Consider the following 17,858-nt stretch of genomic DNA (forward strand, 5'->3'; position numbering starts at 1 on the left):
CTGCTATTTACAAAATACGTCTAGTATCTGACCATTTCTCACCGCCTCCACCCTGGTCTAAGCCACCGTTAACTCTTCCTGGGTTGTTATAATAGCCTCCTCACTGATCTCGATGCTTCTACCCTTATTCCACTTCTCTCTCTCTCTCTCTTTTTTTTTTTTTTGAGACTGAGACCTCACTTTGTCACCCAGGCTGGAGTGCAGTGGCATGAACATCATGAGGTCTGTAGCCTTGAGCCTATCAGTGCCGACACAGAACATTCTGAACATTCTCACTGCAGCCTCAGCCTCCTGGGCACTCGAGTGCCTCCCACCTCAGCCTCCCAAGTAGCTTGGACTACAGATGTGCACCACTATGCCCATCTCCACTTCACATTATTTTAAACACAGCCGCCAAAGTGATGCTTTTAAAATAGAAGTCACATCCATGACACCAATCTCATTCAGAATAAAAGCCAAATTCTTTACAATTTATAAGATCCTACAAAATGAGACTCTGACCTTGTCTGTTACTCTCCTTCCCCTCAGTCTTCTTGTTCCCTCTGGCTAGAATGTGTCTCCCCCCACCCCCCAGGCATCCGCATGACTTGCTTCCTCACCCCTTTGAGGTCTTCACTTGAATGAATTCTCCACGAGGTCTCCCCTGACTACCCTGACCCTAGCTTATTCCCCTTTCCCACTTTTCTCCACAATGCTTTGTGCTGACATAAACTTATTTACTTATTTATTTTTTGTCTCTCCATACTGGAAACTGTAGGGACAGGGGTGTTAGTCTGTTTTGTTCACTGATAGATCTCTAGGGCCTAGAATAATGCTTGGCACACGATTGCCATTAAATGAACACTTCTTGAATAAATCCCAAATCTCTAACTCTTCTAAAACCAGCTCCAAATATGGACTATCCTACTTTTCCTGAAGATCCAGGTTTCTCCTGCTAAAAGTCTATCCAGTTTCAAAATTGTGCAGTTATCTCCTTGTCTCTGTCTATCACTAAGACTTATTAGTTGACAAATCCTTTCAATTCCTTAATGTTATTAGAATCGGCTTTATCGCTGCTATCTTTTGTTACTAACAGCCTTGTTGGTTCAGGCTTGGACCTGAATCCTATCTCCACCATTTACTGATTGTAAGATCTTGGGCAAGTTTATTTGGGCAGAGGGAGGGAGGAGGTCTCAGGTTTTCCTTATTATTATTATTGAGACAGGGTCTCACTCTTTCGCCCAGGTTAGAGTACAGTGGTGCAATCATAGCTCTCTGCCACCTTGAACTCCTAGGCTCAAGCAATTCTCCTGACTCAGCCTCCCAAGAAGCTAGGACTATATAGGTGACTGCCACCATGCCTGTCTAATTTTTAAAATTTTTTTGTAGAGACGGAGTCTCACTTTGTTGCCCAGACTGGTCTCTTACTCCTAGCTTCACGTGTTTCTCTGGCCTCAGCCTCCTAATGTGCTGGGATTACCAGTGTGAGCTACCATGCCCAGCCTCAGGTTTTCATTGATCAGGTAGTATCTACTTTACAGAATGCTTATGAGCATTACATGAGATAGTGTATCTAAAGCACATATTCATACCTGACACATAGTAAGTGATCAATCTATTCCTTCATGCCTGATCCATGGCAATGGAGTTCTGTTATCCCTTCTCCTTGTCTTATTCTATTTCAATACATCATACCAATGCTACCAAAAAAATCTGTTATAAGTGTTGCTTTGATCATGCTACTCAATTACCTACAACTTTCAAAATCTTTCTACAGAGGAAGGGAATTATAATTTGTGTGCCACTATGCCCCTGGTGCTATATGTACATGACATAATTTAAAATGCCAAATCATTCACCTAACATTTATAGCCTACCCAACTCTGCCTTTCCTCTTTCTAGCTTCGATGGTTAATTTTATGTGTTAACTTGGGCAGGCCATGGTACCCAGATATTTGGTCAAGCACCTGTCTAGATGTCTCTATGAAGGTATTTTTCAGATGAGATTAACATTTAAATCAGTAAACTTTGAGTAAAGCAAATTAGTCTTCATAATATGCATGGACCTCATCCAATCAATTGAAGGCCTTAGGAGAAAGAGTTGAAATTCTTAAGAGGAAAAGACTGAGGTCTCTCAAGGAACAAGGAAGTCTGCCTCCAGACTGCCATGGGACTCTGGCTGTAACATCAACTCTTCCCTCCTGGCCTGCCTTGCAGAATTCAGATTTGTCAGCACCCACAATTACATATGCCATTTTTTTAAGGCAATCTCTCTCTTCCTTCATCACTCCCATTCTCCATATCCACATATACATCCTATTGGTTCTCTGATTAATATACTAGCCATATAAAGACCTATCAGAATCCTATATGTTTCTTATAACCCATCTCTTCACTAATCTGTAACTATTCCAGCCAAAAATTTATTTTTTACTCTAAATTCCTTGAACTCCTCAAACATCCTTCTTTGCATTGATGTAATTTGTATTTGCAATGATTTCCCTACTAGGAGGTCTGCTGTCCCACCCCTACCACTGAGTTACCTAGGCAAAGATTTTTTTTTTTTAATAGTAGAATAACTTTTGTTTATTATACTTTAAGTTCTGGGATACATGTGCAGAATGTGCACATAGGTATACATGTGCCATGGTGGTTTGCTGCACCCGTCAACCTGTCAACTACATTAGGTATTTCTCTTAATGCTATCCCTCCCCTATTCCCCAACCCCTGACAGGCCCCCTTGTGTGATGTTCCCCTCCCTGTGTCCATGTGTTCTCATTGTTCAACTCCCACTTACGAGTGAGAACATGCGGTGTTTGATTTTCTGTTCCTGTGTTAGTTTGCTGAGAATGGTGGTTTCCAGATTCATCCATGTCCCTGCAAAGGACATGAACTCATCCTTTTTGTGGCTGCATAGTATTCCATGATGTATATGTGCCACATTTTCCTTATCGACTCTATCACTGATGGGCATTTGGGTTGGTTCCAAGTCTTTGCTATCGTGAATAGTGCCGCAATAAACATACGTGTGCATGTGTCTTTATAGTAGCATGATTTATAATTGTTTGGGTATATACCCAGTAATGGGATTGCTGGGTCAAATGGTATTTCTGGTTCTAGATCCTTGAGGAATCGCCACACTGTCTTCCACAATGGTTGAACTAATTTACACTCCTACCAACAGTGTAAAAGCATTCCTATTTCTCCACATCCTCTCAGCATGTGTTGTTTCCTGACTTTTTAATGATCACCATTCTAACTGGCATGAGATGTTATCTCATTGTGGTTTTGATTTGCATTTCCCTGAAGACCAGTGATGATGACCATTTTTTTTCATATGTCTGTTGGCTGCATAAATGTCTTCTTTTGAGAAGTGTCTGTTCATATCCTTTGCCCACTTTTTGATGGGGTTTTTTTTCTTGTAAATTTGTTTAAGTTCCTTGTAGATTCTGGATATTAGCCCTTTGTCAGATGGATAGATTGCAAAAAAATTTTTCCCATTCTGTAGGTTGCCTGTTCACTCTGATGATAGTTTCTTTTGCTGTGCAGAAGCTCTTTAGTTTAATTAGATCCCATTTGTCAATTTTGACTTTTGTTGCCATTGCTTTTGGTGTTATAGTCATGAAGTCTTTGCCCATGCCTATGTCCTGAATGGTATTGCCTAGGTTTTCTTCTAGGGTTTTTATTGTTTTAGGTCTTACGTTTAAGTCTTTAATCCATCTTGAATTAATTTTTGTATAAAGCGTAAGGAAGGGGTCCAGCTTCAGTTTTCTGCATATGGCTAGCCAGTTTTCCCAACACCATTTATTAAATAGAGAATCCTTTTCCTCATTGCTTGTTTGTGTCAGGTTTGTCAAAGATCAGATGGTTGTAGATGTGTGGTGTTATTTCTGAGGCCTCTGTTCTGTTCCATTGGTCTATATATCTGTTTTGGTACCAGTACCATGCTCCTTTGGTTACTGTAGCCTTGTAGTATAGTCTGAAGTCAGGTAGTGTGATGCCTCCAGCTTTGTTCTTTTTGCTTAGGATTGTCTTGGCTGTGCAGGCTCTTTTTTGGCTCAATATGAAATTTAAAGTAGTTTTGTCTGATTCTGTGAAGAAAGTCAATGGTAGCTTGATGGGCATAGCATTGAATCTATAAATTACTTTGGGCAGCATGGTCATTTTCACGATATTGATTCTTCCTATCCATGAGCATAGAATGTTTTTCCATTTGTTTGTGTCCTCTTATTTCCTTGAGCAGTGGTTTGTAGTTCTCCTTGAAGAGGTCCTTCACATCCCTTGTAAGTTGTATTCCTAGGTATTGTATTCTCTTTGTAACAATTGTGAATGGGAGTTCACTCACGATTTGGCTCTCTGTTTGTCTATTATTGATGTATAGGAATGCTTGTGAATTTTGCACACCGATTTTGTATCCTGAGACTTTGCTGAAGTTGTTTATCAGCTTAAGGAGATTTTGGGCTGAGACAATGGGGTTTTCTAAATATACAATCATGTCATCTGCAAACAGGGACAATTTGACTTCCTCTCTTCCTATTTAGATATGCTTTATTTCTTTCTCTTGCCTGATTGCCCTAGCCAGAACTTCCAATACCATGTTGAATAGGAGTGGTGAGAGAGGGCATACTTGTCTTGTGCTGGTTTTCAAAGGGAATGCTTCCAGCTTTTGCCCAGTCAGTATGATATTGGCTGTGGGTTTGTCATAAACAGCTCTTATTATTTTGAGACATGTTCCATCAATACCTAGCTTAGAGAGTTTTTAGCATGAAGGGGTGTTGAATTTTACCAAATGTCTTTTCTGCATCTATTGAGATAATCATGTGGATTTTGTCATTGGTTCTATTTATGTGATGGATTATGTTGATTGATTTGCATATGTTGAACCAGCCTTGCATCCCAGGGATGAAGCCGACTTGATCATCATGGATAAGCTTTTTGATGTGCTGCTGGATTTGGTTTGCCAGTATTTTATTGAGGATTTTCACGTCGATGTTCATCAGGGATATTGGCCTGAAATTTTCTTTTTTTGTTGTGTCTCTGCCAGATTTTGGCATCAGGATGATGCTGGCCTCATAAAATGAGTTAGGGAGGAGTCCCTCTTTTTCTGTTGTTTGGCATAGTTTCAGAAGGAATGGTACCAGCTCCTCTTTGTACCTCTGGTAGAATTCAGCTGTGAATCCATCTGGTCCTGGGCTTTTGTTTGGTTGGTAGGCTATTAATTACTGCCTCAATTTCAGAACTTGTTATTTGTCTATTTAGGGATTCTAACTCTTCCTGGTTTAGTCTTGGGAGGGTGCATGTGTCCAGGAATGTATCCATTTCTTCTAGATTTTCTAGTTTATTTGCATAGAGGTGTTTATAGTATTCTCTGATGGTAGTTTGTATTTCTGTGGGATCAGTTTGTATTTCTGTGGGATCATTTTTTATTGCATCTATTTGATTCTTCTCTCTTTTCTTTTTTATTAGTCTGGCTAGTTGTCTATCTATTTTGTTAATCTTTTCAAAAAACCAGCTCCTGGATTCATTGATTTTTTTTTGATGGGTTTTTCGTGTCTTTATCTCCTTCAGTTCTGCTATGATCTTAGTTATTTCTTGTCTTCTGTTAGCTTTTGAATTTGTTTGCTCTTGCTTCTCTAGTTCTTTTAACTGTGATGTTAGGGTGTCAATTTTAGATCTTTCTTGCTTTCTCCTGTGCACATTTAGTGCTGTAAATTTCCCTCTAAACACTGCTTTAGCTGTGTCCCAGAAATTCTGGTACGTTGTGTCTTTGTTCTCATTGGTTTCACAGAACTTATTTATTTCTGCCTTAATTTCTTTATTTACCAAGTAGTCATTCAGGAGCAGGTTGTTGTTTCCATGTAGTTCTGTGGTTTTGAGTGAGTTTCTTAATCCTGAGTTCTAATTTGATTGCACTGTGGTCTGAGAGACTGTTTTTTATGATTTCCATTCTTTTGCATTTGCTAAGGAGTGTTTTACTTCCAATTATGTGGTGAATTTTAGAATAAGTGTGATGTAGTGCTGAGAAAAATGCATATTCTGTTGATTTGGGGTGGAGAGTTCTGTAGATGTCTATTACGTCTGCTTGGTCCAGAGCTGAGTTCAAGTCCTGAATATCCTTGTTAATTTTCTGTCTCAATCTGTCTAATATTGACAGTAGGGTGTTAAAGCCTCCCACTACTATTGTGTAGGAGTCTAAGTCTCTTTGTAGGTCTCTAATAACTTGCTTTATGATTCTGGGTGCTCCTGTATTGGGTGCATATATATTTAGGACAGTTAGCTGTTCTTGTTGTGTAGATCCGTTTACCATTATGTAATGCTCTTCTTTATCTTTTTTGATCTTTGTTGATTTAAAGTCTGTTTTATCAGAGACTAGGATTGCACCCCCTGCTTCTTTTTGCTTTCCATTTGCTTGGTAAATTTTTCTCCATCTCTTTATTTTGAGCCTAGGTGTCTTTGCACATGAGATGGGTCTCCTGAATACAGCACACCCATGGGTCTTGACACTATCAAATTTGCCAGTCTGTGTCTTTTAATTGGGGCATTTAGTCCATTTACATTTAAGATTAACATTGTTATGTGTGAATTTAATCCTGTCATTATGATACTAGCTGGTTATTTTGCCCATTAGTTGATGTGGTTTCTTCATAGTGTCAATGGTCTTTACAGTTTGTTATGTTTTTGCAGTGGCTGGTACCGGTTTTTCCTTTCCATATTTAGGGAACGCTGTTTAACATATCGGAGCCTCTATTATTTCATGGTAAAACAAGAATAATAACTTCTTTATTGAATTAATATATGGGGAATGTCCATGCTTATGGTTTTGCAAAACACATAGCATAGTGTGAAAAATGTACCTAATACTATTAATCTCCTGGAAACCTTGTGTGGCAATGAAATGAGCCATATTATGTCCTGTCAGGTTCAGGAATGAAGACAGATCTGCTGGGTTAGGTTGTAAGTGACAGTCTCAGAGCACAGCCAATCTGATTCTAAAATGAGCACATGAGGATGTAAGTATCCAAGACAGATCCACAACCAAAAATTTAGTTCAAGACAAAGACTGCTCACTAGACTCAGTACTCAAGATCCAGCATACCCACCCATTTTGGGAGAATGCAAGCAATCACCAGTACTTTACATGGATGGAATGCTCAGGTCAAGAAATTCCAACAGTAAGGATCCAGAACCTGGAAATGAAAGTACAAAGCAGGTAGGTACACAGTCCTAGGGACTGTGTTCCCCACATCAATGCAGGATGAGGAGTAAGAGTGACTCAGTGTAAAATCAATGAATAACATTATGCCCACCTACCTAAGGCCAGAAATGGTTCTGGAAACAAGATTAAGGCTAACTGTAGGTGATAGCTAGATGGCTTCAGCTGATCTGATTAAAACATTTAGAGGAAGAGAGTCAGTAAGCCTGAGGACTTCATTGGTAGCATCTTGAGTGAATCAAGACCTAGGGATACCTCCATTTATCTGTGGGTGTACTCACTTTCTTCATGCATATATCAGCATCTTTATAAAAGTGTGGGATTCATTTTAGGCAGCTCAGTTTGATTACCAATGGTCCCTCTTACTCAGTTGCATGGCAGGATCTATACAGGAGTCCAAGGACTAGATAGAATTATGGTTGAAATTAAATTTTGCTGCTGATGCCAATCAGTAAAAGGAACTATTGATTAAGGATAGAACAACCTCAGTGTTCCCAGTCATAGGCCTGGTCAACACTTACTGCTCATGTTAGGATTTACCAGGTATGGCAGGTATATCAGTCTGGGTCCCAACAGGAAACAAAGAGAACACTCAAATCAGAACAGTTTAGGAGAGTTTAGAAGGGACTAAATACAAGGCAGGGTTAAGGGAACAATAAGGGATAGGATGAATTCAGATAGCAGCTGAGCAACTACCTCTTGGGCCCAAAGGGAGGAGGAAAGGGAAAGTTATGGAGCCTGTAAGGAAAGAGAATCAGCCCTTGCAGGTGCCTTGAGGGGAGCAATGAGTGACCTGTGGATAAGGACCATAACAAGCTTAAGGCAACCTCTCACTTTCCCCACTCTTCTTGATCCCCTCTGACTAGACCCATCCTGAAGACAAAGGTCATGGTGCCATACAGGGTAGTAGCCTCTGGAGCTGACAGCAGAATGAAGAAGGGTAGAGAGTGAATCTAGAGGAGCAAACATAAGCTATCTGGCACCCCTGGGTTTCCAAAGCACAGTAGGATACATTTCTTATTCCTCCACCCAATCCTTATCTCTTCTTCCTCAGGTTCTTCTTAAACATAGCCATCTGCCAAGGCTTCACTCTCAAAGGAGTCCCTTCAGAACTCTAGCTCCCTCTTGCTCTTACTCATGAATTTCATTCTCACCACTATGCATGATTCTTGGGAATGTAGCCCTACCTCTAATCTAATCCAACTGCCTGCTCAGTAACAACCAGATGGCCATTGGCACCTTAAAATCAACGGGTCCCAAACCAGACCTATAATCTCCCACTATCTCACCCCCAGACTGACTTCTCCTCCTAACTCATAACTCCTAACTTCTGTTAATATTAGGTTGGTGCAAAAGTAATTGCAGTTTTTGCCATTAAAAGTAATGCTCTGCTAACTAGACAAGTAAGGGGGAGTTATCAAAGGCTTTTTAAAGCACTGAGTTTTGAAGGTAGGTGATGTGGACAAGCAGTTTCTCTGGGCCTCACGTTGTTACATGCAAAATGATTTGCACCATAATCCCTCCAATTACTCATCATTGCAAGCTCAGCCATGCTTATCTGTGCTTTCCTTTTTTTTCCCCCTCCGCTGATTGCAAAGTCCTATAGTTTTTCCTTCCCCTTTGCTTTTCTAGTGTGGTCTAATCTCACACCTGTCCTAGTTATGGACCTCTACCTTTTACCTGGACAGTAGTAATAGATTTCTAAATGCTACCCTGGCTCCAATGCATTCTATACCTATTCCAGTGCACAAACATGTGTTTGTTGCACCAAGTTACCTCACTGATACAGCCATACCTTTTGCCTCTGCCTCCTTGAAATGGGACATTTGAGGAGACGGAACAATATATAAGATGAATCTTCAAAAAGCGTGTTACTCCTTTCAACATAGAGCCTTTATAGTGTGTGTAGACTTAGAGAAGGAGTAGCACATCCCCCCATTTTGCATGTAACAACCAGAGGCCCAGAGAAACTGCTTGTCCACAACATCTGCCTCCAAAACCCACTGCTTTAAAAAGCCTTTGATAACTCCCCATTACCTGTCTAGTTAGAAGAACATTGGCTCTGCAGCTTGTTATTCTACACTATTTCCACAATGAGTTCCCAGCTCATGTTTTTAGTTCTTTATCCTGCAGCCACCCTATATATACAGACTATCCTCTGCCTAAAGACAGCATTCTGGAATACCGCTTGTTCTTGTCCTCATTAATGTCTTTGCACATGCTTTCTCTTTGCTTGTATTGGCCTTCTCTCCCCTCAATTCTTCAAATTCTACCTATTGAAAATCTATCCACCCTTCAAAATATATACCATGGCACTTTTCCTTTAAAATATCTTTTTTTTTTTTTTTTTGAAATGGAGTGTCACTCTGTCACCAGGCTGGAGTGCAGCGGTGAGATCTCAGCACACTGCAACCTCTGCCTCCTGGGTTCAAGCGATTCTCCTGCTTCAGCCTCCGAAGTGGCTGGGACTACAGGCTCCCGCCACCACACCCAGCTAATTGTTGTAATTTTAGTAGAGATGGAGTTTCATCATGTTGGCCAGGATGTCTTGATCTCTTGACCTCATGATCCGCCCGCCTCAGCCTCCCAAAGTGTTGGGATTACAGGCACGAGCCACAGTACCAGGGCCCTAAAATATCTTTTATAAAACCTTTCTGGATTTTCTTTTACCAAATATGATATTTTCCTCCTTTGAGTCTCTAAAAAACTTTCAGCACTGTTATTTTACCCTGATCTTTAGGGTATTCATATTTCTTGTCTTAGCCCTGTATAATATTATAATCTTCTTATAAGCATGGCTTATGTTACCTTCTTCAATTGTATATTTCCTATAGTATTAGTGCAGTGTATTTTACAGAAATATTTTTAATTCCTCAACCATTTAAAACCATGGACTTGGCCAGGTGCGGTGGCTCACGCCTGTAATCCCAGCACTTTGGGAGGCCGAAGCAGGCGGATCACGAGGTCAGAAGATCGAGACCATCCTGGCTAACATGGTGAAACCCCGTCTCTACTAAAAATTCAAAAAATTAGCCAGGCGTGGTGGCCGGCGCCTGTAGTCCCAGCTACTCTGGAGGCTGAGGCAGGAGAATGGTGTGAACCAGAAAGGTGGAGCTTGCAGTAAGCCAAGATCACGCCAGTGTACTCCAGCCTGGGCGACAGAGTGAGACTCCATCTCAAAAAAAAAAACTGTGGACTTTTGATACTTTTTCTCTTTAGAAAGAATTGACTATGTCCATATACTTTCTCAACCATCTCATGTGTAATCCACTTGGCAGGAAGGGGTAAGGTTTTATTTTTAGTGTTGGTCTCTTGTTTACTAAAATGATGATATTTAGGAGAGCATGTCCCATTCCTCTGATTCCATACCATCTTCCTTATCCAGTTGGTAGGAGATAAAAAACAACTAGTCTAGTCTATTTTGTAAGTGAAGCCTCTTTTCTAGTTAAATATTGTGTGCAATATATTTTGAAGTAATGAATGAGTAATCAAAAGATTTCATACATATTGTCTTAGTCTCTTTGTGCTGCTGTAACAAAATACATGAGACTGGGTGACTTACAAAGAACAGAAATCTGTGGGTCACACTTCTAGAGGCTGGAGGTCCAAGATCAAACTCAGTTGGATGGTACCTTGTTGCTGCATCCTCCAAAGGGGAGGAACACTGTGTCCTCATGTGACAGAAGGAATGGAAGGGCAAGAGAGAGACCAAACTCCCTCTGGCAAGCCCTTTTATAACAGTGTTAATCTATTCATGAGGACAGAGCCCTCATGGCCTAAACAACTCCCACACAAAACAATATTAAAGTATAACTTTAAGCAGCTCAAGGTCAACATGGCAGTTTTACAATGTCTGGGACCCAGGCTCTTGCTGTCTTATTGCTCTGCCATCCCAGGGTGTGGCATCCTTGTCACCTCCTAAAGGCCCCACCTACCAACACTATTGCATTGGGGATCAAATTCCCAACACATGAATTTAGGGGGGCAAATTCAGACCACAGAACATATAATGACTGGTATTAGGCATGCTTTCTGTCTCATTGGATATATTTCTGCTGTAATCCTACCTCTGCTACTACCTATCCAGAGGACCTTGGGAAAGTCATTTAATTTCTCTGAATTCTAGAGAGTATGCACTAGGTCTATATTTTCAAGATTTTCTTTTGAGATGAAGAATTTTTTCATCCAAAAAAAAAATTATTTACTCAGACATGCACTATGTGAAACTGATGAAATCAGAGTTGATGTAGTTTGGCTGAAAACTGAGGAGGGAGTTTGAAAAATGAGGTGTGAAAAACTGTAGACAAAGTGACCTCAAGAGTTCATATATGTCTAACTGCTCCATTAACTGTTTTATCAAAGAATACAATCAGGGCTAGAAGAATCAAACTAATACTGACTGGTAGGGGTTTCTAAAATGGTAACTGATCAAGGGCTTTAACAGTGAGAGGCAGATAGCACTTCATACCCATTAGGATGGCTGTTATTAAAAAATAATAATAACAAATGTTGGTATGGATATGGAGAAATTAGAATCCTTGTGCGTTGTTGATGGGAACATAAAATAGTGCAGGCACTGTGGAAAACAATATGGTGGCCCTCAAAAATTAAATATAGAATTACCAAATGATCTAGCAATTTTACTTCTAGGTATACACCCAAAAGAATGGAAAGTAGGGACTTGAGCAGGTATTTGTATACATTATTACAGAATTATTAAAGCAGCATCATTTATAAAAGCCAAAAGTTAGAAGATACCCAAGTATCCTTTGACAGAAGTGTGGATACATAATATGTGGTATTCATGCAATAAATTTTTTCTTCTTCAACTTAAATTTTAAGTTCAGGGGTACATGTGCAGGATGTGCAGGTTTGTTACATAGGTAAACGTGTGTCATGGTGGTTTCCTGCACCTGTCAACCCATCACCTAGGTATTAAGCCCAGCATGCCTTAGCTATTTTTCCTGATGCTCTCCCTCCCCCCACCCCACCCCCAAAAGGCCCCAGTGTGTGTTGTTTCCTCCTGCATGTGCCCCTGTGTTCTCATCATTCAGCTCCCACTTGTAAGTGAGAACATGCAGTGTTTGATTTTCTGTTCCTGCGTTACTTTGCTGAGGATAATGGCTTCCTACTCCATCCATGTCCCTGCAAAAGTTGAACTAATTTACACTTCCACCAACAGTGTAATTACTTTTTCTCCACAACTTTGCCAGCTTCTGTTATTTTTTGACTTTTTAATAATAGCCATGGCAGAAATATGTTTCAAGACCTTCAGTGGATGCCTGAAACCTCAGATAGTACTGAACCTTATATATACCATGTCTTTTCCTCTACTACATACCTGTAATAAAGTTTAATCTATAAATTAGGCACAGTAAGAGATTAACAGCAAATAATAATAACAGAACAATCATAACAATATGCCAGCATCACCACTCTTGCACTTTAGGACCGTTATTAAGTAAAATAAGAGTTACTTGAACACAAGCACTGCTGTCCTCCAACAATTGATCTGATAACCAAGAAGGCTAAGTGACTGATGGGCAGGGAACATCTATAGTGTGGATCTTCTGGACAAAGAGAGAATTTACATCTTGGGTGGGACAGAGCAGGGCAGTGCAAAATTTCACCATGCTACTCAGAATGGTGCACAATTCAAAAATTTATTATTTATTTCTAGAATTTTCCATTAATATTTTTGAACTGTTGTAGACCCCAGGTAATTGAAACCTCAGAAAATGAACTGCAAATAACAGGGGCTACTATATTCCCAGTTTCACCTTGAGGTTTTATTAATGAACATCTTATCCTAACCAGGCTTTGTTCATGAGTTAGATGAGGAGGAATGGTCCAAACTAGGAAGGTTAGAAAAAAACACACGACTTTAGGCAAAGACAAATAGTTAAATATAAAAGTACACCAGGACATTCTTGTGGCAGGGATAGCTTGCAGTCAGATGAATTCAGAAAGTAGATCCACAATCAAGATGTAAATCCTAGATAGAAAGGTCCATTGAGAATATGAGTTCCTTTACCCAAAATAAACAGAAAGAGGTTAAGGATTCAGCAATAGGCATTGAGACCACAAAAAAAAATTTTTCTATCTAGAATGCATCTATTCCTTACGCTTAGAAATTTGTGACACAAAAAAATGACTGTTAAAAGATATTCCATGTTCTACTGTTATGATTAGAATTAGAGGTTAAAAGTTGCACAGTGAAGTTTGGGACTTCTGCATCCATGGTGGTAAGTCTGGAGCCAGTGGGAGGCTCCCATATGGAGGCTGAGAATGGCATGAATAATAAGGAAATAAAGGTAAGGTGTGGATCCTTGTAAGTCTTGAGTTCTGGATCATATTGGAAGTAGACTAGCCTGAACTATTCATTCAAGTCAACAATTCCATTTTTTACTTAACCCATTTGGAGCTGAAATTTCTGTTTCTTGCAACCAAAAGACTTCTATGTTGTATAATCACTGATATAGCAAGCAATTTCTATATAGTTAGAACACTGCCACAAATTTTAGGGTAGAAAAACCTATATTCATGATGTAAATATATAATATGTGTTTTTATAAATGGAAGATATATTTCACTGATTTTGTATCTTCTGTCAAATAGTGATATAGAATTGATGTTGACTTAAATAGTAACCATGCTATATATATATATATTTTTTTATGTGGTTGACATAATTACCCATAAATGTTAGATCTGAAAGGGACTTTAATCCAACTATCTTATTTTATACATGAGGAAACAAGATTCAGAGAAAATGAGTAAGTCTTCAAAGGTCATAAAGACAGTTCTAGAACCCAGGAGGTTTCTGGGTATGTAGTTGAGATCTCTTTCCAGTACCTTGAATTAGTAGGACATGATTTGACTTACTTATATTTAAGTCAATGCCATGACATGCCACGTATTATCTTAACATTAAAATGCATTAAATCAAATACCAAGTTGCAATGGCCAGTTTTAGGTGTCATTTGTCCCAAGTTATTCAATCAAACATGAATCTAGGATTTGCTGTGAAGGTATTTTGTAGATGAGCAACATCTACAATTGACTTTAAGCAAGGGAGAATATCTTAGATAGTCTGGTTGTGAGTCAGTCAGTTGAAAAGTTAGCAGCAGAGCCAAGATTTCCCAGAAGAAGAAGAAATTCTGCTTATGGACTGCCTGCACCTGCACCTTTCTGACAGCCTGCCCTATAAATTTCACACTTGTCTAGCCAGCCACTGTAATCATGTAAGCCAATTCATTGTAATAAATCTCAATATATATATCCTATTGGTTGGCTTCTCTGATTAAACCCTGACTGACACACACAAGTACTATAAAGTCATTTTAGTAAACTTTTTAAAGAAGAAATCAAGTAACATATTTTTAAGTATATTATGAATAATTAAAATTATAATTAACTACAATAGCTTTAATGAGCTTAAAGATATTATTCTACTATAGCACACCATGAATGATAATATTAAAAACTACTGAATTTACATTTATACCCTGACTTCCATGCTCCTTTTTAAAAATAATGAATTTTAAGCCCTAGCCATATAATTCAGTAATTTTGATGGGAAAGACATCATCTCTTTTTATTTTTAAAAATATGATTCTTGAAATCTTGTCACTGGCCTGCGTTAATGTTCTCATTTTCCTTGTGGTGAATTTATAATCTTTTCTAAACTCTCCATAAAAAGAAAAACTCATAGTCTTTCCTTAATGTTTCGATCTCATTTTCAGTGCCTTAATTTTACTTTCACTGTAAAATGAAATAGAATTGCTATGGTAAGCAATAGTGAATCTTTGATGTATTGCTTTTTTATTCATTGACACTTTTAATTCTGTCTTAATAGAATCTGATTTCATGCTCTGTTCTGTGGCCTACAGATATTCTAAGATGGTTTGAACAGTTTGGTTAAGCAATAAATTTCAATATATTGATTACCTGAGTGTATATATCTATTGATTAATTGTGAATGAATGACCTCCTTACAGATTATGTTATTTCGCATGCTCTTCTCTTCTCTGAGTGAGTAGTTCTCAATTATCCATACTCAGAGAAAAAACAGTGGAATGAAAAATCCAAAGTGGCCGATCTTCCAAAAATTATTTACATTTGACCTCATATTTAAACACATGTAATTAAACCAGACAGACATTGTAAAGGGCCTGGAGTAACACTTAACATTTTACATATCTGTGGTTCTCAATCCTGGCTATGCAGCAAAATCAAATGTGGAAGTTTTAACATGCATGCCAAAGTCTTGCTCCCAGCATTATTTGATTCAGTAGGTTTGGAGGGGAGCCTTGGCTTGAGAACTTGCTTGCTTTCCTCTTCCACAGGCTCAGCCGATTCATTGAGGCTCTTCATGTTACTCTGGAATCACAAAATGTAAGAATAAAAGGGGTAGAAAGTCCTAGTCCTGTTGTCCAACCACTCATTCAGTACTCAAGAACCCTAAGCAACAGCCCCCACCCTTGCTTAAATCCCTCCAGTGACAGCAGATTAAATTCTTCCTAAGGCAATCTGCCCCATTTCTGAAGATTGCTAGAATCTCCCTGAATTTTACATTCATACTTCCCTTTTCAGTCCCCAAGTTAGGATGCCTTACTGTCATTCTTTTGTTTTGTTTTTTGACTGTTACAAAAGTTTATTTACAAAAAGTCTAATATGAAAATACACATGACCCAATATTTACATCATAGCAAAACAAGCCCTTTGGAGAGGGGACATAAATGTCTCTCCTGAACACAGCCATTATATATCTTTGTTCCAAGAAGTCTAACAAGATGACACCATTTCCTTGTATCACCACCTTTCCAGTATTGCTCTGTTGCCCACCAGCTGCCATCTCCACACATTCATCCATCACAAGATTCATGAAGGGATCGAATCCCCTACAATATTCCTTGGACATGTCTGCCACCATTTAATTTCAGTGATAACGTCTTGCCCATAAATAATTTCAACATGGAAATGTAAGCTTTGCTCATGGTGTCTACTCCATGGACTCATAGAGGTCTTGAAACAGAATTCCCCTTACTGTCATTCTATCACATACACTCCTAGTCTATCAACTGTTGCTGCAGGAAGTCACAAAAAAAGTATTGATTGGATCATTCCATATCTGAGTACCCACTATTGCTTGCCAATTCTTGTAAATTCATATTTTTTTCTGCTTCTCAAATTCTCCGTAACAGCTGAACCAAAACTTTATATATTCTTAAACCCCATCCCCATTCTCACATTCCCAAAAGATGATCTCACCTCCCAGTATTTTATGTTTGTTTAGAAGATTAAGACTATCTTTTTGTATTTGTCTTTTCCATCTCTACAATTGCCTATTTTCACCATTTAAGATGATACTTATGATGACCCTCTATTGTCAAGAAATGTTCCATATTTTTCCAACTCTTAACAAATTCACTTATGTCCATCACAGTCTTTCATGCCTTGTATGGAACATTTTTCCATAATTTGCCTATTCTTTATTACATATTTACTCTTTTTCATTGCCCAAAATCCTTCTTGGTTCTCCTGTATTTTAAAAACAAAATGAAAAAAATTTTTTCAGCCCTGACAACCACTCAATCTACTATTCTCTCTCCCCATTTTTTACACAACATATTTCTAGGAGAAAAGATCCATTAATCTCTATTAGCTTCCTTGAGTTTCTCACTTCTTCATGGTACACTGTCCTCTCCACCTCTGGCATGGTATTGACTTTCTGCTCTACTACAATAGACTTTTCTCAGCCTCACCTTCTGTGACCTCTTCCCAGAATGTTACATGCCTCCCCTTGATGTGATTTCTGCTTTCTCTGTCCTTTCTAGCCCTTGATTGATATGCATTCCTGCTACAGCACCTAACCCCTTCTGAAGGGTGTTGCAGTATCTGCTGCTTGTCTGATCTGCTATACATGGCAGATCAGGGTGTTGCAGTATCTGCTGCTTGTATAGCAGTGACTTACACAGAGAAGGCAATCTGTACATATTTGATGAACAACATTCAACATTTTAGAAATTTATAAGATTTTAAGTAACAACGAAGCCACATAGTAAAAATATGTCTGGGTACCCAGCCTGCCTTTTTCCAATTTTCCCTCTCCTTGCTCCTCCTCACTTTCCTCTTCACATTAAAAATAGCTTTTATAGCTGATAAAATTTATGTGAGAAACCAAGCTGAAGCCCAGCTTAACCTCCCTCAACTTTCTCTTTTTCTTTCTGAGGTAGGATACATTTATTATTCACTAAATCATATTTGTGTGTGTGTGTGTGTGTGTGTGTGTATATACACACGTGATACATTCTTATACAGGATTCTCACCAAACAAACTAAAACATAAAGCCTCCTGCCACTGACAGTTTGACGGGTATGTTTTGAGTTATTTCTTCTACGCAATTAGTACCTTCAAAAAAAAATGCAAGCCAAGATTTGCTATAAATCATCCTGATCAGGATAATCAAACACTGTAGTCATGCGACTTCCTATTTTTCTTTCAGTTTGATTTATATCTGCCATGTTCTTTAGATACAGTTACTACTGTTTATTGCTGTTAATTCCTTGACACCAAATCTTTCTGAAGGGTGTGTATCATTTTCCATTTTTCCCAAATGTACGTGTACGTTACAAATCTTTCCTCTAAGTGGAGAAATTTATA

At 38.8% G+C, this 17,858-nt stretch overlaps 1 long non-coding RNA gene and 1 pseudogene across 2 annotated transcripts in view; one reads left to right on the plus strand and one right to left on the minus strand.

Moving 5' to 3' along the window:
* LOC100935816 (uncharacterized) overlaps nt 1-17,858 on the plus strand; it is a 90,589-nt gene that overhangs the window by 27,566 nt on the left and 45,165 nt on the right. The gene's annotated exons all lie outside the window — the stretch shown is intronic.
* On the minus strand, nt 15,864-16,191 carry LOC134759918 (small nuclear ribonucleoprotein G-like; annotated as a pseudogene).

This window comes from Pongo abelii, chromosome 14, assembly GCF_028885655.2.
Source record: "Pongo abelii isolate AG06213 chromosome 14, NHGRI_mPonAbe1-v2.0_pri, whole genome shotgun sequence".
Classification (NCBI taxonomy): Eukaryota; Metazoa; Chordata; class Mammalia; order Primates; family Hominidae; genus Pongo; species Pongo abelii.